The sequence below is a fragment of the Bison bison genome, unplaced genomic scaffold (assembly GCF_000754665.1).
Source record: "Bison bison bison isolate TAMUID 2011002044 unplaced genomic scaffold, Bison_UMD1.0 scf7180017864324, whole genome shotgun sequence".
In the NCBI taxonomy this organism is placed as follows: domain Eukaryota; kingdom Metazoa; phylum Chordata; class Mammalia; order Artiodactyla; family Bovidae; genus Bison; species Bison bison.
The window spans coordinates 5,007,605-5,027,911 of NW_011494896.1; the positions used below are offsets into that span (position 1 = coordinate 5,007,605).

The 20,307-nt window shown below is 41.1% G+C and overlaps 1 protein-coding gene across 5 annotated transcripts in view; it reads left to right on the plus strand.

Annotated features, from left to right (window-relative positions):
- DLG2 (discs, large homolog 2 (Drosophila)) overlaps positions 1-20,307 on the plus strand; it is a 2,340,373-nt gene that overhangs the window by 2,288,049 nt on the left and 32,017 nt on the right. The window lies entirely within an intron of this gene.

Sequence of the window (20,307 nt, forward strand, 5' to 3'; positions counted from 1 at the left end):
AATTTATGATTGCTACTCAATGCGATCATTGCTCTGTAAAAGGTAAGGAGTTTTCCCTCCAGCTGATCCTCAAGAGCAGGCAGAATTTCAGTGTTTACCACCTTCTCAGTAACAGGCAAATTTCACATTTGGTAAATAAAGGATTTGACTTGATCAGTATTTCTAAAATGTGATAACTGTATAACGAGCATTTGCTGAAGGTTATTTATAACCCAAGAAATTTTGCAAAATAGATTATAAGAATTTTTCTCATTAAAACTTCCCAAAAATCCTATGAGGTGAAACCTACCTTAGGTGCCTTTTTTAAAAGAAAATAATCCCTCTTGTCCTGCCCAACCCTGAAGTATTGACTAAAGCCTTCATGATGATGTTCCCTAAATCTATGTAAGCATAAGTTAAGTACAAATATCTTATCCTTATAGCTCTTATCATCTATAGGTAAAATAAATTTACAAATTAAATGTCTTAGTTATTTAGCATTGATATATATTACAGCAACAAAGTTCAAAATCACAGCATAAAGGTGATTGATGATATCTCAGTACTATTAAATCTTCACCCACAGCGTAAACATTCCATGGAGGTTTGAGTTGTCATTACATGCTGGGTACCACAGGTGGAGACTCAATTCTCTCACCACTACACTCACCGAAAAAAACCACTGCGGAGGTCCCAACTCCTCGCTCTGACCCCTTGGGAGTTGTCGAATGAATAATTACATACCTCATTCATCATACTACAGGTGCCTTCCCTGTTTGAATCCAAACCGTATGGTTCTCCTTGCCTGCCCCCCTCTGCGGCACTCCGCCGTACTTCCCAGCACCGTCTGCGTGTGTTCCTGGGGCAGCACCTCTGCCCAGCCCCTATCTGAGTTGAACTGTGCTATTTTTATTCAGCTGTGGGCTGAGAAAACCAAGGAATAAGCCTTTTGTTTTGTTTTGTTTTTCCTTTTCATTTAATAATGACCAAAGTGCGTAAGACTTTGATGGGTGGATTTTGTGACTTCCCTGTCAACCGCAAATTTCTTCTGCAGAATTTATAAACCAAATACTTGAAGTGGTTGATTAAATGAAAAAAGAATGGTTTCTTGACTCTATATGTGATTTCTGCAGAAAAATGTGTACTGTGCATTTCGTGCTCAATTATTTCTTCAGTAGAAGTAAGCCTTCAGAAGTATCACGTGTAACTGAGAGGCGCCCAGGGCAGGCGAGCTCTCTGTCTTTCCTGCCATTTCACTGAGTTCCACCCTCTGCTCAAAACCTCCACTCTGTCCACAAAACTTGTTACCGTAATTCCTCAGCCCTACAGAACTGGGCAAGGGTGAGAGAAGAGGCGGCCTTGCGCCCCCTGTTGGGCATCCGCCCAAACTGAGTCTTGCTGTTTCTCCACGTGACAATCTCCTTCTCCATGAAACCCCAACTGAAATGGTGCCCCCGAGCCTTCTCCAGCCTCCCCAGCGGCCTCGCTTGTTGTAAATAACTCCATCACAGGAGTTATAACAGTGTGCTAACGATTTGTGTGAACTGTGAGCTCCTTATTTTGTGTTCCCAGGATTGGTTACAGCCACATTTTTCCTGAAGGGACACACATCGGGGTGGGGGTGGGCGGTGAAGCTCATCCCACCTACGGTTCAGCAGGAGCCAGCCTGAGACAGTGAGTGAATGCAGTTCCACTTCCCTGGGGGGTGGGGGGTGGGGTGGGGAGTGCCGTTTCCTAGTTTACACCAGGCATTTTGCCATTGGAGCCTTGAATATAATGTTTGGCAAAATCAATACGAGCTTGTGGTATAAAAATAATTATTTGTTGAGCACTCACCATGGCTATATATGCGTATGTGCGTACTAAGTCACTTCAGTCCTGTCCGACTCTGCGACCCTATGGACCGTAGCCTGCCAGGCTCCTCTGTCCATGGGAATTCTCCAGGCAAGAACACTGCAGTGGGTTACCATGCCCTCCTCCAGAGGATCTTCTTGACCCAGGGATCGAACCCACATCTCTTACGTCACTTGCATTGGCAGATGGGTTCTTTACCGCTAGCGCCACCTGGGAAGCCCCCAGCCCATATGTGCCTGGTTGCATTTACCACTGCAGCAGCCCATGGTGGGGGCATTAGCATGCCACTCCTTTGAAACCTTCAGTAATGGATATTGCTGTCGAATGTCGCATCTTCTACTAGAATATGCGCTCTTCGGCCTCTGAAATGAGGGTTGAGAATGAGTAAAGATTAATACTGTTGTTTATTAGATGCTGTTTCCTAGGCACTGTGCTGAGTGATGAATGTGTATTTTCTCACAAGTGAAGCATGCCTGTTCCATGAACCGTGTGTCCAGACAAGGTACAAAGGTACCTCCACTTGAACCAGGACAGTCGCAGGAGGGATGGAGAAAAATATGACAGAACTCCACAAGGAAGGGATTCAGGATGATGGCAAAGTTCCTGGTGGATATTTAGGGGGAAAATTCCTCCCCACGCTCGAGAAACGTTCCATTTGGCCTTAAAGTGACAATCAATTATAGTGACAGACTCACTCAGAGATCCCTGGTGTCTAGTACAGAAATAACAGTGAACCTGCTGGGCTGTGACATGAACATGAATAGGAATGGGGTCTGTGTGTGTATAATAAAGAGAGAGAGAGCAAAGGAGGGGGAGGGAGGGAGAGGGGAAGAGATTATTCTTAAACTGAAATGCTGGGGGTTTGAAAGTATTTTATTCCCTTGAGGTGTGTTTATATGTTTTCATGGTTTTAATCTCTGCCCTCTAAAACCTGAGAGGAATTCAAATCTTAGCCAAGTGAAAAAATCTGTACTTTTATCAGCTGCTATTCAAAGGTTAGCAAGCAGTGTTCGATTTTTTTCTCTCCCCAAATAATGAACCATTGAGAAACCCTTAGGCCACTCACATCTCACATTAGAGCCACAATCCGCTTCTCTGATGAGCTCCACGTGTCAGAAAACATGGTCTGCTAGCATATAGCATATGAACTGCACTGCAAAGGAAATGTGAAGATGGAAAGTGCAGTGAGGGCTGGACAAAAGCTCTAAGACACAAACCACCTTTCCACTCTCCCACCACAGGGCCAGATTCCCTGTGACTCGCCCTACTAAAAACTGGGGCTACAGACCGAGCGTCCTGCAGCCTCCACTATAATGGATCTGTCTCCTTTGATGAGCTACCCCTCCTTCCATTCAAGCATGAAGTGAGAATTATTCTATCAAGCACAGTTTCACAAAGATTTTATTATTGTACTCTACTGATGGTGTGCCCGCAATCGCTCCTGACACTGGAGTGCTGCACATGATCTCATGCTGTGGGTCTGGAGGTGACATCTTTGTGAGAGACGAAGAGCAAACCATCAGTTCCTGAAGCTCGGTCATCATCCAAGAGGGTATGAAGCTGAGTACGTCTCTGGTTGAAGGAGGGAAGAAAAGGAGGGGAACAGGCAGGAGGAAGAAGAGGAAAAATCATCATGGCATAAAGGACCTTCAAGATCATCCTATTGATCTCCCTGACTGACAGAAGAAGACGCTGCTCCTCAGTGAGGGACAGTGACTTTCCTAAGCTCATTGAATAGGAGGACCAGGAGCCAGGAGTCTCTCCTCGGAGTTTTCATAGCAAGTGTAGCCTACTTGCCTATAGTCTGCCACTAGAAAGTAAGCTCCATGAACAAAGCAAATTACCTCTCTGAGCCTCCTGTGTCACCACTGGTGGTGATGATAATGATGGTGGTGGGAAGGAGACATGGTACAGAAAAGGAAAATAAATCTTGATGGTGGATTAGTCACTAAATCATATCTGACTCTTGTGACCCCATGGACTATGGCCTGCTAGGCTCCTCTGTCCATGGGATTCTCCAGGCAAGAATACTGAAGTGGGTTGCCATTTCCTCCTCCGAGGGATCTTCTTGATCCAAGGCTCGAGCCCATGTCTCCTGCATCTCCTGCATTGCAGGCAGATTCTTTACCAACTGAGCCACCAGGAAAGCCAAATAAATCTTAGAAAGTTTCAACAACTTGCTGCAAGGTCACCCAGCCAGTGAGTTGGATCAAACGTGTTAGCAAAGAAGACTCTTGAAAACAAAACGTGTCCAGCAGAGACGGGGTGTGCCTGGGCCCATCTGACACCAGCACTGGGCTCTTACCTCTTCCCCATGCACATTCCTCACTGCACAAATACCCAGGAGTCTCTACTTGTGCTGACCTCGCCCTGTAGCGTCACATGCCTCCAAACAATAAACAAGATTGTGAGAGAAACCAGATTGTGAAATGAAGTCATTGGCCCCTCCCTTCCTACCTGCAATAGGACACAGTGTAGATCCCCCTGCCATGGTCAATTAGCTGTCAACCAAGTCTTCCGTCAGCCAGCACTGCTTGGGCAATCACTGTGCCCTCCGACTGGAAAAGTACAAACAGGAAACAAACTCGTAGTGACATTTTGGCTCTGGAGTCAGAGAACTGGATTTGAATCCAGTTCTGTCACTTACCAGCTAGGCAAATGATGTCACCTCTCTAAGCCTCAGTTTTCCCATTTGTATATGTATAAGAGTACAGGCAGAGGGGTGTGTGTGTGTGTGTGTGTGTGTGTGTGTGTGTGTGATGGAATTGTGGGGAGGATTCAGTGAGATAATTAGTACAAAATGTTTGACAAGATGTATACTGACAAAGGCACAGAGGAAAAGCTCAATAAATTTCAGCTGCTATTATTATAATCAATGAGTTTGTTTGGAGAAAGACACACCTTGAGTTAGGGGCTTCCCCAGGTAGTTCAACGGTAAAAGAATCCGCCTGCAGTGCAGGAGACCCAGGTTCCATCCCTGGTCAGGAAGATCCCCTGGAGGAGGGCATGGCAGCCCACTCCAGTATTCTTGCCTGGAGAATCCCATGGACAGAGGAGCCTGGGGGCTACAGCCCATGGGGCCGCAGAGTCAGACATGACTGAGCGCGCACACCTCGAGCTTACCGGAGGACAGTCCAGAACTCTGCCTCACTCCTTTTGCTGGAGGAGTAACCTCCCCACCCTTTCTGTTCCACGTGGTGACTGCTGATCTGTTCTTCAGCATCTAGTTCACAGTTCAGTTCTTGCTGTCTTCCACAGCAGAGCCAGTCTGCCTTCCCGATGCCTCTTTGGTACCCTGCACACACTGTCACGTTGTACTGTAAGTTATGAATCTCTCGGTGTCACTGAATGGTGAGGTCCTTGAGCGTTTATTGCAGCTCCAGTTCCTAGCTCAGCACCTGGTATATACATGTGCCCAGCTTGTATTTGATGCAGGAATAAGGGGATGTAACTGCCTAAGATAAAGAGACCTGGAGTAGTTAGGAAAGCCTTCTCAGGAAAGGTCCATGAAAGATGAATAACAGAAGTGCTTAGACAGCATTAAAAACAAGGGCTGTTACTTTCTGTTGGTGTAAATCGATATAGTGATTTGAGTGAGGGTCTTCTCACACAGGTAAGGGTAACAGCTTACAGCTTCTCTGGCCTCATGATATCACATCACCTTCAGGGTAGATGAGTAGAATCAGCCAGTGAAGACTGGCCTCAGGGGATTACCAAAAAGGAGAGGAGCCCTTGAGGAAGTTGCAGAAAAACTGGCATTCCTGGGAATGAGGAGATGAAACTGAGGAATGGCATCCTCCCTGCAAGCAAGCCTATTACTTCGTAATAATAGAAGACATTCAGTGCTATCATTGACCCCAAAGGACGCACCACAGAAAGCATGAACCATTTGAAAAGAATAAAGAAACAGAGATTATGTTTCAGAAATAAAGTGTAAAACTCCGCAGAAAGTAAGTTGCCTGCAGAAGTTCTCAGAAATGGCTCAAGTGCCAGTAAGCTGAAAGCAGGGTATAATGCATACTAGGAGTCTTGGCAAGCAGTCACTGTGCAATAGGCAGGGTTGCATAGTGCTTAAGGGCTCAATGGCCATGAAACCTGGCTCATGACTCACAGCTGTGTGAACGTTGAGCAAGTGACCAACCGCTCTCTACCTCAGTTTCCTTATGTGTAAAGTGTAGACACAATGTGTAGCCACTAAGCAGGAGTGGACGGTATGTGGAAAGCACTTTAAATGTTTAGCCCATGGAAAGCACTAAGTGCCTCCCCTGTGTGTATGCATTTAGCAAATGTCAGAGAGAAAATGCCATCACAATAGCAAGTCTCTGTTACTGATTTTGTTCCAGACGTTGCTCTGGGGCTCTATGGGAAGTGCAAAAAAAAAACTCTAAGACTATATCCTCATCCCTCCAGAGTTAGGCTGAAGATGAAACGTAAAACTAACCTCAGTAAGTCAACCAGAGAACTCAAATTCCAAACTGGGTGAATCGGGGTGATGTGGAGGGAGAGGACTACAGTAGTCAGAGAATAAGCCTAACATAAGTTCATTAAAGATAATTAAGACAAGATTTCCTTCAGGTGAGGATGTTACCAGCTATTTTGTCCAACTCCAGATATTAGAGAACAACAACAACAAAAACCCCATAGGAATAGAAGAACCACCGCCCCCGCCCCCGTCAATTATCAATATATTTAGAGAAGACTCTGATGCTGGGAGGGATTGGGGGCAGGAGAAGGGGACGACAGAGGATGAGATGGCTGGATGGCATCACTGACTTGATGGACGTGAGTCTGAGTGAACTCTGGGAGTTGGTGATGGACAGGGAGGCCTGGCGTGCTGTGATTCATGGGGTCGAAAAGAGTCGGACACGAATGAGCAACTGAACTGAACTGAACTGAAAATAGAAAGAAGAAAAGAGGAACTTTTTGAACTTGATCTTGAACGAGGTTTCAAATTCTGTGAATGATGGAGGTGAAAGAAACCTCAGCAATCAGCTGGTCTGCGCACCTTGTTCTACAGATGGAGAAACAGGCCCAGAGATGTGAGTTTCCAGTCACACTAGAAACTCAGGTCTCCTCTTGCCCCTCAGGCTGACCGTCGGCTCCCAGTGGATGTGCGTTGACTTCCCTAGCTCCTGAAGGGCATTCTTCCTGTACAACATGGGTCAGCTGTTGTGTCCCCCACTCTGTGACTCCTTGAGCTTTTCCTGCTGGTGCTTGCTTATGGCCAGTTACATGCTGACAACAGCATCTTGTGGGCTTAGCCCTCCAGGCTTTGACTAGAACATTTGAGTTGTTGTTCAGTCACTCAGTCATGTCCGACTGTTTGTGACCCCATGGACTGCAGCACAACAGGCTTCCCTGTCCTTCACAGTCTGTTGGAGTTTGCTCAAACTCATGCCATCCAACTATCTCATCCTCTGTCATCCTCTTCTGCCCTCAGTCTTTCCCAGCATCAGGGTCTCTTCCAGTGAGTCAGCTCTTCACATCAACTGGCCTTATTATTGGAGCTTCAGCTTCAGCATCAGTCCTTCCAATGAATATTCATGGGTTGAGTTCCTTTAGGATTGACTGGTTTGATCTCCTTGCCATCCAAGGGACTCTAATGAATCTTCTCCAGTGCCACAATTCAAAGGCATCAGTTCTTTGGCGCTCAGCCTTTTTCTTTGTCTAGCTCTCACATCCATACATAACTACTGGAAAAACCATAGCTTTGACTATATGGACCTTTGTAGGCAAAGTAATGTCTCTGCTTTTTAATACACTGTCTAGATTTGTCATAGCTTTTCTTCCAAGGAGCAAGTATCTTTTAATTTCATGGCTGCAGTCACCATCCACAGTGATTTTGGAGCCCAAAAAATAAAGTCTGTCACTGTTTCCATTGTTTCTCCCTCTATTTGCCATGAAATGATGGGACCAGATGCCATGATCTTTGTCTTTCAAATGTTGAGTTATAGCAAGTAGCAATCAAAGGATAGGAAGAAAAGGAAGGAAGCAGGAGAGAGGAAAGAAATGGCAAAAATAAAATAACATAGAATCAAAAAATTAGCAGTGTGATCAACATCTGATCCATTCAACTATTCTGATCTCCAATTTTCTAACACATGAAAATTTAAAAATCATTCCAATGTGTCCCATTGATGAGACTATCTTGAAAGTGAATAAAGTTGGGAATGAAAGTTTTAGTTGTTTTTTTTTTTTTTACTTAGTTTTGTTTTGGTTTCAGATCATATGGGTTGTTGCAAAAGCTGTTAGTATTTTGTGATGAAATGCTGGACTATTCTAGAATTATGAAGCAACTAATTGGAATCACATAGCTTGGCAATTTTCTGTGGAATCTACCACACCAAATGGTGCACAAATTGCCCAAGAAAATGATACATTGTCAGAATGTGTTACTGAATGTTATCATCTCTCACACTAGTCACAAATATCAATATCTAGTTACTGTGCCTGTATGCTCAATTGTGTCTGACTTTTTGTGACCCCATGGACTGTAGCCTGCCAGGCTCTTTGTTCATGGAATTTTTCCAGTCAGTAATACTGGAGTGGGTTGCCATTTCCTCCTCCAGGGGATCTTCCAGATGGAGGAATCGAACCCTCGTCTCCTACATTGGCAGGCAGATTCTTAACCACTGTGCCAACTGGCAAGCCTCCCAATATCTATTTAAATGAAGACCAAATTGCTAAGGACTCAGCAGAGGGCTTGGCACATAGAAGGACCTAGCCATTCAGTAAATAAATTTATTAATGAGTAAAGTGAATAATGAAAACTAGAAATTTATTAATAAACAAAGTGAGTGAATAAATGAATGAGTGACCTCCTAGCTGACAGCAGTGTGAAGGTTCCATCAGCTACTAATACAATGAACTTGAAGAAAGCCATTTGTATTTTTTCCAACAACTGTAGCTATGGCCCAATGACCACGGAAAGTTTTAAGTTTGCAAGACAAGGACAGACTGTGGAAGAACCTCACTTGTAGTAGACGTCTCAGTACAACAGCAGCATCTCTGATGTCTGATTCTCTGATACTTTGATTCTTCCATTTTGAAGTCATATCCTTATCCCTGCTGGAATATTTTGAATCTTAGCAAGTAGATTCATACTAAACCTAGCACCAGAGCCCTATATTCTGAATGATAACCTCCCTACCCCAGCCTTGCAAAAAAAAGAATTTGGAGCACTTTGAAAGAGTCTTCAGGTCATATAGAGCGATGGTCACCAACCTTTTTGGCACCAAGGACCGCTTTTGTGGAAGACAATTTTTCCAGGGGCTGGGGAGCTGGGGGGCTGGTTCAGGCAGTAATGCAAGCAATGGGGTGCGGCAAGTAACGCAAGCGATGGGGAGCAGCATAGTCTTCAGCCTGGGGTTGGAGGCCCCTGATTGAGAGAATACTGGGGCTTCCCAGGCAGCACTAATGGTAAAGAACCAACTGCCAATGCAGGAGACATAAGAGATGCAGCTTGGATCCCTGGGTCAAGAAGATCCCCTGGAGGAGGGCATGGCAACCCACTCTAGTATTCTTGCCTGGGAAATCCCATGGACAGAGGAGCCTGGCAGGCTACAATCCATAGGGTCGCAAAGAGTCAGACACGACTGAAGCAACTTAGCACACACACATCTACAAAAACAGATTAAAATCTTCCTTTTCATTTGATTAGAGTAGTATTAGTCCTGAATATCATGAACTAGTCAGGAATAATAGTTTGACCAGTTATTTCAGTATGTCTCTGGGTATGATGCCCTGAATTGTACATTTTTTATAATAATTTTTATTGTCTCATAGCTTCAGATTTTAATTTATGACAAATAATTTCTCTTAGAAATGTTACTCTTCAAACAGAGAATTTGATAATAAAAAGCCAGGACTTAATTTCCCAGTTGTCAGATGTATTAATGTTCACTTTACACATAATTAAATAAATCTTGCCCTTTGCTAACAGACTTAATGTAAGTTTTTCATGGAAGCCTTATATTGCAATGGGGTAATTAGGAGTGTGTAGAGGGTGTTAGAAGGGAGGGAAAAGGTGGACAGGACACATCATTGGAACCAATTATAAATTAAGAATAAATGGTTGCTAGAGGAGATGTCAATTAGTACAAATCATTCTGAAAGCAGTTTGGCAATGTGTCAAAAATTTTTAACTATTCATAATTTTTAGCTCAATAATTCAACTTCTAGAAATCTATCCCAAGGAAATAATTTAAAATACAAAAAAGGTTATGTTCATTGCAACACAGAGTACTTAAACATGGAAAACTACAGAAGTGTCCAATGATATAGGAATGTTTAAGTCAAGTGTGGTAAATCCTTTGTCTTTAAAAAAACATTTATTTATTTTTGGCTGTGCTGGGTCTTCGTTGCTGCACAGGCCTTCTCCAGTTACAGTGAGTGGGGCTGCTCTTTGTTGCGTTGCAAAAGCTTCTCTGCTGTGGCGTCTCCTGTTGTAGCACACATGCTCTAGGGCGCTCAGGCATCCGTAGTGCAGCTCCCAGGCTCTAGAGCACAGGCTCAGTAGTTGACACGTGGGCTTAGTTGCTCTGAGGCATCTGGGATCTTCCCCAACCAGGGGTCGAACCCGTGTCCCCTACCTTGGCAGGTAGGGGATTCTTTATCACTGAGCCACCAGGGAGAGAGTGTATCAGTTACTCAGTCATGTCCGACTCTTTGTGACCCCATGGACTATTATAGCCCACTCGGCTCCTCTGTCCATTGAATTCTCCAGGAAAGAATGCTGGAGTGGATTGCTATTTCCTTCTCCAGGGGATCTTCCCAACTCAGGGTTCAAACCCAGGTCTCCCGCATTGCAGGCAGATTCTTTACCATCTGAGCCACCAGGAAAGCCAAGGAAGCCCCTGGTAAATCCATTTGATAAAATACTAGGTTGTTACATGCTTATAAGATGTATTACTTTATAGTTTTCATTTACTGTGATATATTTTCTAATTTTGATGTCTGGTAATGGTGGCCACATAGAATGAGTTCTGTCTTTTGGAAGTGTCTGTGAAAATTTGATATGTATTATTTTTTAAATGTTTAGTAAAATTCAACAGTAAGTCACCTATGTCTGGGCTTTTCTTTGTGCATAATTTTTCAAATTACTAATTTAATCTCTTTGACATCCGTTGGATCATCAAAAAAGCAGGAGAGTTCCAGAAAAACATCTACTTCTGCTTTATTGACTGCACCAAAGCCTTTGACTATATGGGTCACAAAAAACTATGGAAAATTCTTAAAGAGATGGGAATACCAGACTACCTGACCTGCCTCCTGAGAAATCTGTATGCAGATCAAGAAGCAACAGTTAGAACTAGACATGGAACAACAGACTGGTTCCAAATCAGGAAAGGAGTACATCAAGGCTGTATATTGTCACCCTGCTTATTTAACTTATATGCAGAGTATATCATGAGAAATGCCAGACTGGGTGAAGCACAAGGTGGAATCAAGATTGCTGGGAGAAATATCAATAACCTCAGATACGCAGATGACACCACCCTTATGGCAGAAATCGAGAACCAAAGAGGCTCTGGATGAAAGTGAATGAGAAGAGTAAAAAAGTGGGCTTAAAACTCAACATTCAGAAAACTAAGATCATGGCATCCGGTCCCATCACTTCATGGCAAACAGATGGGAAAACAATGCAAACAGTGAGAGACTTTATTTTGGGGCTCCAAAATCACTGCAGATGGTGACTGCAGCCGTGAAATTAAAAGACACTTACTCCTTGGAAGAAAAGTTATGACCAACCTAGACAGCATATTAAAAAGCAGAGACATTAACCTTGCTAACAAAGGTCCGTCTAGTCGAAACTATGACTATTCCAGTAGTCATTTATGGATGTGAGAGTTGGGCTATAAAGAAAGCTGAACACTGAAGAATTAATGCTTTTGAACTGTGGTGTTGGAGAAGACTCTTGAGAGTCCCTAGGAGTTCCCTAGACTGCAAGGAGATCCAACCAGTCCACCCTAAAGGAAAACTGTCCTGAATATCCATTGGAAGGACTGATGCTGAAGCTGAAACTCCAATATTTTGGCCACCTGACGCTAATAACTGACTCATTGGAAAAGACCCTGATGCTGGGAAAGATTGAAAGCAGGAGAAGGGGACAACAAAGGATGAGATGGTTGGATGGCATCACCAACTCAATGGACATGAGTTTGAGTAAGGTCTGCAAGTTGGTGATGGACAGGGAGGCCTGGTATACTGCAGTCCATGGGGTTGCAAAGAGTCGGACACGACTGAGCGACTGAATTGACTGACTGTTGTAAGTCTATTCAGAGTTCTTTTTCTTCTTAAGTCAGTTTTGGTAATTTGTGTCTTTCTAGGAATTGGTCCATTGCATCTAAATTTTCTAATTTATTGATATACAGCTGATCATAGTATTTCTTTTGATTTCTGTAGAGTCAGTAATGATAGCTCTTTTATTCCTAATTTTAGTAATGAATCTTTTCTCTTTGTTTCTTGGCCAGTCTGACATTTATCAATGTTGTTCATCTTTTCAAAGAACTTTTTATTTTGTTAATTTCTCTCTGTTGTTTTTCTGTTCTTTGTAGTTCATTCATTTCTGCTCTAATCTGTATTATTGCCTTTTTATGTTTGCTTTAGCTTAGTTTGGTCTTCCTTCTTCCTTTGTCTTAAGGTGGGAGGCTGGACTTTTGTTTTGAAATCTTTTTTAATATTATATATAGCTGTAAGTTTTCCTCTAAGTATTGCTTTAGCTGTCATAAGTTTTGGTATCTATGACTTTATTTCTCATTCATCTAAAACTATTTTCTAGTTTGCTTAAAATTTCTTCTTCAACCCATTGGTTAGTTAAGCTAGTGTTTTTGTTTTTTCTGATGTCCACATATTTGGGGACTTTCTAAATTTTTTGTTGTAGATTTCAATGTTAATTCCATTTTTAGCATTCATTAAAGCTAATGCTTCCAAGTACTCTTTAAGATATGGGAAAATGTTTCTGTCACCATTAAAATAATTGGCTCCTACTTACTGAATTTTGCTAAGCATCATTATGATAATAGCCTTTTATACATTGTTACATTTAAATATTCACAACTGAGGCGCAGAGATTAAGTACCTTTCCTAATGTCATATCGCTAAATTCTAAAGCACTTTCCTATAACACCTTTCTGTGTGTTATAATGGTAAATAAAAGCAAGTCAGGATTTCAAATTCTATAAACAAAATAATACAAGTAAATTTAAACAGAATTCTCTTTCAAAAACAGAAAACAGTAATACTAAAGATGATTTGTTTCTCGGAATGGGATGAAAAGTAAGTTTTCCCCTCTATTCCTTTCAAATTTTCTCTAAAAGAGGCATGCTCCATTTGTTAGTTAAAAAGGTATTTTTTAACAAGTTAACCTATTAGTTAGGTAAAGAAATAAAATTTAGGAAAAAGTTAGAAAAATTAAATGGTAAATTTTATTGAAGTTATGAATGTCACTAAAATCTCTAAAATTTACATTTTTCAGTTATGAATCATAGAGCTGAAAATATGATACTGTGCAAAAATACATGCAAGCAAATAGCTGAGCCAGCACATTTTAATTACTACTAATAAAGAGCAACTAAATCAGATCAGTGAGCCTAGAATTATGAGATAAAATTTATGAGAAAAGCAAATTCTGAGAGACAACTGCCAAGAAATGCAATTAAAAAACCAAACATTACTCATTTGGCTATGGTTCTTATTCCTTCATCACTTCTACCCCCTCTTCTCCAGATGGTTTTTATTCCTTCCCTTCCTTCTTTTGCCAAAAGTTTCTTCCCACATTCCCAACGGGAATCATCCCTCCATACTTTAGTTCGTGCATTCATTTGATGAATATTTATTGAGTACTTACGTGCTCTAGATCCTAGATACAGAAATGAAAGTGATACAGAAAGTGATGCTCTGAGATCATAATATTGTAGGAGAGAACTATGTAAAAATGAGTAGATGCACTGTGACAGGCTTGGATAGAACATCTGAGCACATGATCTTAAAGATGCGTCAGTGTTTATGAGATGGACAAAGGGGAAAAGGTTTCTATAACCAGCACCCAAGTCAAGATATAGAAGATAAATCAACCATACTTCCAAAACAAAAGCCATACCTATGTATAACTTCCCTGGTGGCTCGGTGATAAAGAAACCGCCTGCCAATGAAGGAGACTCTGGTTTGAACCCAGAGTCGGGAAGATTCCCTGGAGAAGGAACTGGCAGCTCCCTCCAGTATTCTTGCCTGGATGATCCCCAAAACAGAGGAGCCTAGCAGGCTACAATCCATGGGGTTGCAAAGAGTCAGACATGACTTAGTGGCTAAACAATAACAACAAAAATACCTCTCAATATATATATATATTTAGGAGAGTAGCCTAGGCTAGAAATATTTTGAGGAAGTGTCATGATTCTAATTGGGCTTCCCAGGTGGCTCAGCAGTATAGAATCTGCCTGCAATGCAGGATAGCAGGAAACGCAGTTTCAATCCCTGGATCAGGAAGATGCCCTGGAGGAGGGCATGACAACCCACCCCAGTATTCTTGCCTGGAAACTCCCATGGACAGAGGAGCCTGGAAGGCTACAGTCCATAGCGTCACAAAGAGTCAGACACGACTGGACCAGGTTAGCACACACACACATCATTCTAATCATGATCACGACATAGTTTCTCACTTTTCAACCACTTGAAATTTGGCAATTTGATCTTTGCCACCATTGATTTTGCCTGTTCTAGAACTTAGAATCATACATACATACTCTTTTGTGTCTTCCTTCTACCACTCAGCATAGTGCTTTTGAGATTCATCCATGTTATTGCTTGTTATTAGTACTTCATTCCTTTTCATTGCTGAGTAGCAATAGCAAAATATTGTGTATATCAATATATCATGGTTTATCAGTTTATCTGTAGATGGACATTAGAGTTTCACTCTGGAGAATTGCAAGCATTCTTATATTAATGCATACCTTTTTGTGGACATGTTTTTCTCTTGAATAAATATCTAAGGATGAATTTCTAGGTCATAGGTTAGCTGGATGATAAACTTGACAAGAAACTACCAAACTATTTTCAAAGTGGCTGTTCCATTTTGTGGGGCTTCCCAGGATGGACAGGGAGGCCTGGCGTGCTGTGATTCATGGGGTCGCAAAGAGCCAGACACGACTGAGCGACTGAACTGAACAGGTAGTGCTAGTGAGAGAACCTGCCTGCCATTGCAGGATACGTAAGAGACAGGTTCAATCCCAGGGTCGGGAAGATCCCCTGGAGGAGGGCATGGGAACTCACTCCAGTGTTCTTGCCTGGAGAATCCCATGGACTGGTGGGCTACGGTCCATAGGGTCACAGAGAGTTGGATGTGAGTGAAGCAACTTAGCATGCAGGCGCACATACCGTTTTGCATTTGCACTAACAATTTAGGTGAGAGTTTCACTTGCTTCACATCCTTCTTGTTGTTCAGTCACCAAGTCATGTATAACTCTGCAGCCCCATGGACTGCAGCATACCAGGCTTCCCTCTCCTTCAGTATCTCCCGGAATTTGCTCAAACTCATGTCCGTTGAGTTGATGATGCCATTTTCTTTGTTGTATAATTTAGCAGAATTCTCTGTTCTCTTTTTTTCTATAAGGTGGTAGTTAGATCTAGAGGTTTGATTAGACTCAGATCCTTTAGCCAAAGAAGGTTTTCTTTTCTTTTGAGAGTAGAGGTTTACAGAACTACTTCGTAGTGATTTTTTGTTCTCCCATCAGGGAGCACATATCATCCAGTTGGCTTTGTGTGTGTGTGATGTTACCAGCTACTGATGCTCAGCGCCTAGCATCAAGTCATTAGACTGGCACACCGAACACTGGGGCACTGTTACAGACGCAGTTATGTGCACACACATCCATTTCAGCACACTTCTGGAAACAGACGGGCCTCAGGCCCACTCTTGTCTTTTCTTTAACAATCTCATTGTCTCATCATTAACTTCTTGGACCTCTCTTGTTTGAAACTTCTCTTTTTTCTGTATGAAAACATGATGTGTATAATAAAAAGCAATCACTGAAACTTACAATAGCAACTTTCCAAAGGGAACACAATTATTTTAGAGGAGAGACAAGAATGAACTAAGAGGAAAGAAGCCTTTATAAGATAAAGAAGTCACAAAGAAAGGTGTATCTGAGCTCAGTACACACTTAAATCTGAATCCACCCAGAGAAAATTTATGTCATGAAGGTGACTTTTTAGAGCTATCAAACATTTGAAGCTTGAAAAATTAGTACAGGAAAAAGAAAAACCTTAAAATGCCCCTCATTTTAAAGTTTTCTGCATGAAAACTCAGTATTCACTCACGTGCTTTTTAAGAATGTCAAATTTGAATGGGAGAAGGAGCAATTTGAATTTGGTTTGTTTCCTTTCCTCATGAAGTGCGTATTTTATCTTACACCTGTTCAGCAATGCCATTACGCTCAGGGTCAGGCCGGGCAGCTGTGCCATTTGACGTAGCAGCTTAGAGACTTCTGAGTGACAGTGATAGTCTGCTGTCCCCTAGAAGCGTTCTGATGTCTGTCACAACATGAAAGGTATTCATTTAACAGAGACACAACAGAATCAGATAAACAAGGCACGTGGATCTGACTGATTGCAAGGACTGGGGAGAGACGTTTCCTCTCATTCAATTAACGATAAAAAATATTTACACCAAGAAGAATTGAAATCGGGCTATCCTCTCATCCCATAGTGTGGGGGTTAGGAAGGGGGTTCTTTTATTTTAAGATATCAAGATATAATCCACATGGTGTGTGATTCACACACTTATAAGTGTCCAGCGCAGTGTTGTTTAGTGTATTCATAGGGTTATGCAGCTACCACTACCATCTAATTTTAGAACATTTTCATCTCTCCTAGAACCAACACTACGCCCATTAGCTGTCACTTCCCATTCTCTGCACCCCCTAGCTTCCCTCAGCCCCAACCAACCACTATTTACTTTGTTTATAGCTTTGCTTGTCTTGGGCAATTACTTTTTAAATGTTATTCATAATCTGTTTCACTAAAATCCTTTTCCTTATTTTTTTACATTACTGTAAGAACAAGAACAATAGAATGGAGCCCTCAAAAACATGAAAGGGTCTCAAAAAATTGTAGCAGGGTTTCCCACAAAAATGTTACAGCCAGTAGCATCTGATGGTTTAAATAAATAATTGTCAAGCAGTGAAGCCGTGGGAAGAAGACAGATTACAGTATCATTTGAGTCAGATGCCAGTGATTTTAAATATAAACTTGAAACAGGCCTGAGCTGCTGAACCTTTTCTTGCTCTTAAGAACAGCAGTTTTTGCAACCAGGACTATTTGCAAATTCAAGTGCTAACTTCACTGCTTACCAACTCTATGTCTCTGGGCAAAAAACAGGAGTTTGTAAACTTTAGTTTCCTCATCTGTGGTATGAGAACAATGATGGTTCCAATGTCATCAAGTTAGTGCGGAGAGTCGCGTATGCAGAGCCTTTAGACACACATGATAAGTGCTCTGCAAATGTTAGAGCCAAGCATAGCACATAATAACTGCTCGGCAAATTCAGTTGTTGTCTTTTTATCACTTCTGTTCATAAGAACTCAGTAATCTAGGTTAAATTCCACAACGGAATGCTTGGGTATACCAACTTTTCACTTGCCACACGTGATTGATATTTTCAAAATCTCTACTCAAAGAAGCTTTCTGACATGAAAACAATGGATTGGAATTTAAGATACTGTAACTTAGGGAAAACCACCATTGATCAAGTATGATTAATAAAGCTATAGATTAGCCTACGGTTGCTTTAGAGCGACGTATTCCATGAATATTAAAAGTGTTAATTTATTATTCTCACCTAACATTCGTGTAACAGATTTTCCTTTTCTAAATTAAAAGAAAAAATAAACAGCAATGAAAAAAAGCTTATATAATGGTAAATATTATACATGTCCAATAAAATAAAGAATAGATTAGAGCATTATAAACTACATATAATCTCTTCTAGTTGAAATGTTTAACTAAGATCTTTAATATATGACTTTTAAATCTGTGCGTGTGAACTGAAGTTGTGATTTGGTTCTGTGTCCATAAATTAAGGCAATGTGACCACCAACAAATGATTCCATTGCCCTTTCTTTAACTCTAGTATGAAATGGCTTTGGGTAATAGACTGATATGTTAGATAATTTTATTTTTGAGTAATTATTGTGCATTTTCTGTTCTTTTGAAAAGTGTGGTGCTAAATATTATGATGTCCCAATCAGATGACTCATGATACACAACATTTTCATACTCCGGAAATGTTAACACATTACAGTCCTTGCCTTGAAAATATAAAAGAATGAATCACAAACAACACATTTTCATTTTCCTTTGACCCTGTGAGACAATTTAAACAATGTGGTTTGCATGCAGCACCCTGTGGCCCTCAGAGGCCTCCACATTGTCCATTTATGTCTACATTTTAACCCCAGGCTTTACTCCTCTTGGCATTGTTTAGTATTTGCATGAAAATGTGTGTGTGTGTGTGTTTTTTCTTTGCATGACAAGTCACCCGTAATGTTGGAGTTAAATGTCTAACATACGTTGCAATATCACATGTCATTAATTCTTACATGATATTTTTTTCTTTTATTTTCAGTTACTGAAGTGTAAATATGCTTGAAATGTAAAAGTGGCATGAAACTGGAGTGATGCAAGAATATTTAATGTTCCTTTAAGAACTTACCATTTTTTAACTGGGAAAATTTGGGGGGCGTTCCCAGCCTTGTCTTTGGACACCAATCCCTCAATTACAAATTATGATAAAACTATTCCGAACACAAGTGCTGTCAGTAGAGTAATAAATTCTGAAGTGATACTCTTTTTTTCCCATGAGAATGTTTTTCTAGTTCTTGAATATGAAGTATAAAATGTGTCCCCTAACTTCAGAATTTATTAGATATTTGATTTATTGGTTTCCTTAAAGCCTTCTTAATAGTACATAAAATTTAGCTCAACTGACTTTGGTGACATTTCCTAATAACTAAAAACGTAATGAGTTACTGAATGACAGCACCAATATTTCAGTGTTTTGCTGCTGCTGCTGCTAAGTCACTTCAGTCGTGTCTGACTCTGCGTGACCCCATATACGGCAGCCCACCAGGCTCCCCCGATAGTGCTTTAATGTTTTCTAAATGAACATAACTATCAAAATGGATATTTGATATAGGAGTGCATGAATATACAAAGAAAATAAGTTATTTACAACATTTTATCAAGCATCTAATTCATAAGAGCATATAACTATTCCAGCCAATGGGCTGAAAAATACCGTTCTCTCCAAGCAGTCACCCTGCTGGCTCTGCATTTATTCCTGCCAGCTGCCATTGCTAAAATCATGTTAGATACCCCTTGTCAAATTACCTTCAGTCTTTGGCACATTAATACCTATGTAGTTACAAATCTTGTTTCTTGGAGAGAGAGAGAGAGACACTCAGAGACAAATTAGTCAAATAAGCTGGCAAACATATTTTTAAATGATATGTGAATATAAAATTACCAAGATGTACATGGCTTCTAGAAATGACTGAGAACGTGTTTCCCAAAGAAGAACCCCAGAAAGCATTTCCATAAGAGCAACAATGGGAATAAATGAAATTTTCTTAAGGAGTCTTTTCAGGCAAGCATCTGATATTCACTTGAAGAAAACAAGTTCTGATACGTGTATTCTGTTATGTCTATCTGTATTGCTTTAAATTCCACCTCATTTAAAAACCACCTAAGATAACAGTGGTTTTCATTTTTAAGGCCAGTTCTTCCATTATTTTTTATCATATCAGAATATAGATAAGTGGCCATTATATCTCCCTTCCTTGAATGAATATCAGGTTACTGCCTCATTAGCAGCAATTGTGATAGGTTTTGGTTGATGGTGTCTTGACTGTCACCAGCGAGCTCCGTGTTATTGGCAACCGACTCAGCCTCTCTGTGCCTCTGGCTCCCTGCCTACGAAGGAGGGCTTGAAGCTGAATTATCTTTAAAATCTCTTTTGATTGAAAATATAATACTATAATTATCATCTATCTGTGTGAGAACTATAATTATCATATATCATAAATCCACACACATCTCTGAGGTTTTAATTAAATTCAAACTGAAGTAACTCAAATTCATGTTATCGAAAAAGATACCTAGACACTGGTGTGTCCGGTGTTTCTAATAGAGTCCTTTCTACCTGATGATGATGATGATGATCAGGATGACATTTGTGTATCACTTTGTGTTTACACTGCCTTATGTGAGTCTCACATCCTAAGAGCTGCTCTCGCAGTCCTCACGATACAGATGAAGAAGACGCTGAGGTTCAGAGAGATTCACTTGCCCGTCTAAGGTGTTGAACTAGCAAGTTACAGAGCTGGACAGAGACTCTGGGTCTTCTACTTCCAATATAATACTCGTCTCCTCCATCATCATTTACCTGCAACCAGTCTTTTATTTAATTAGGAGATG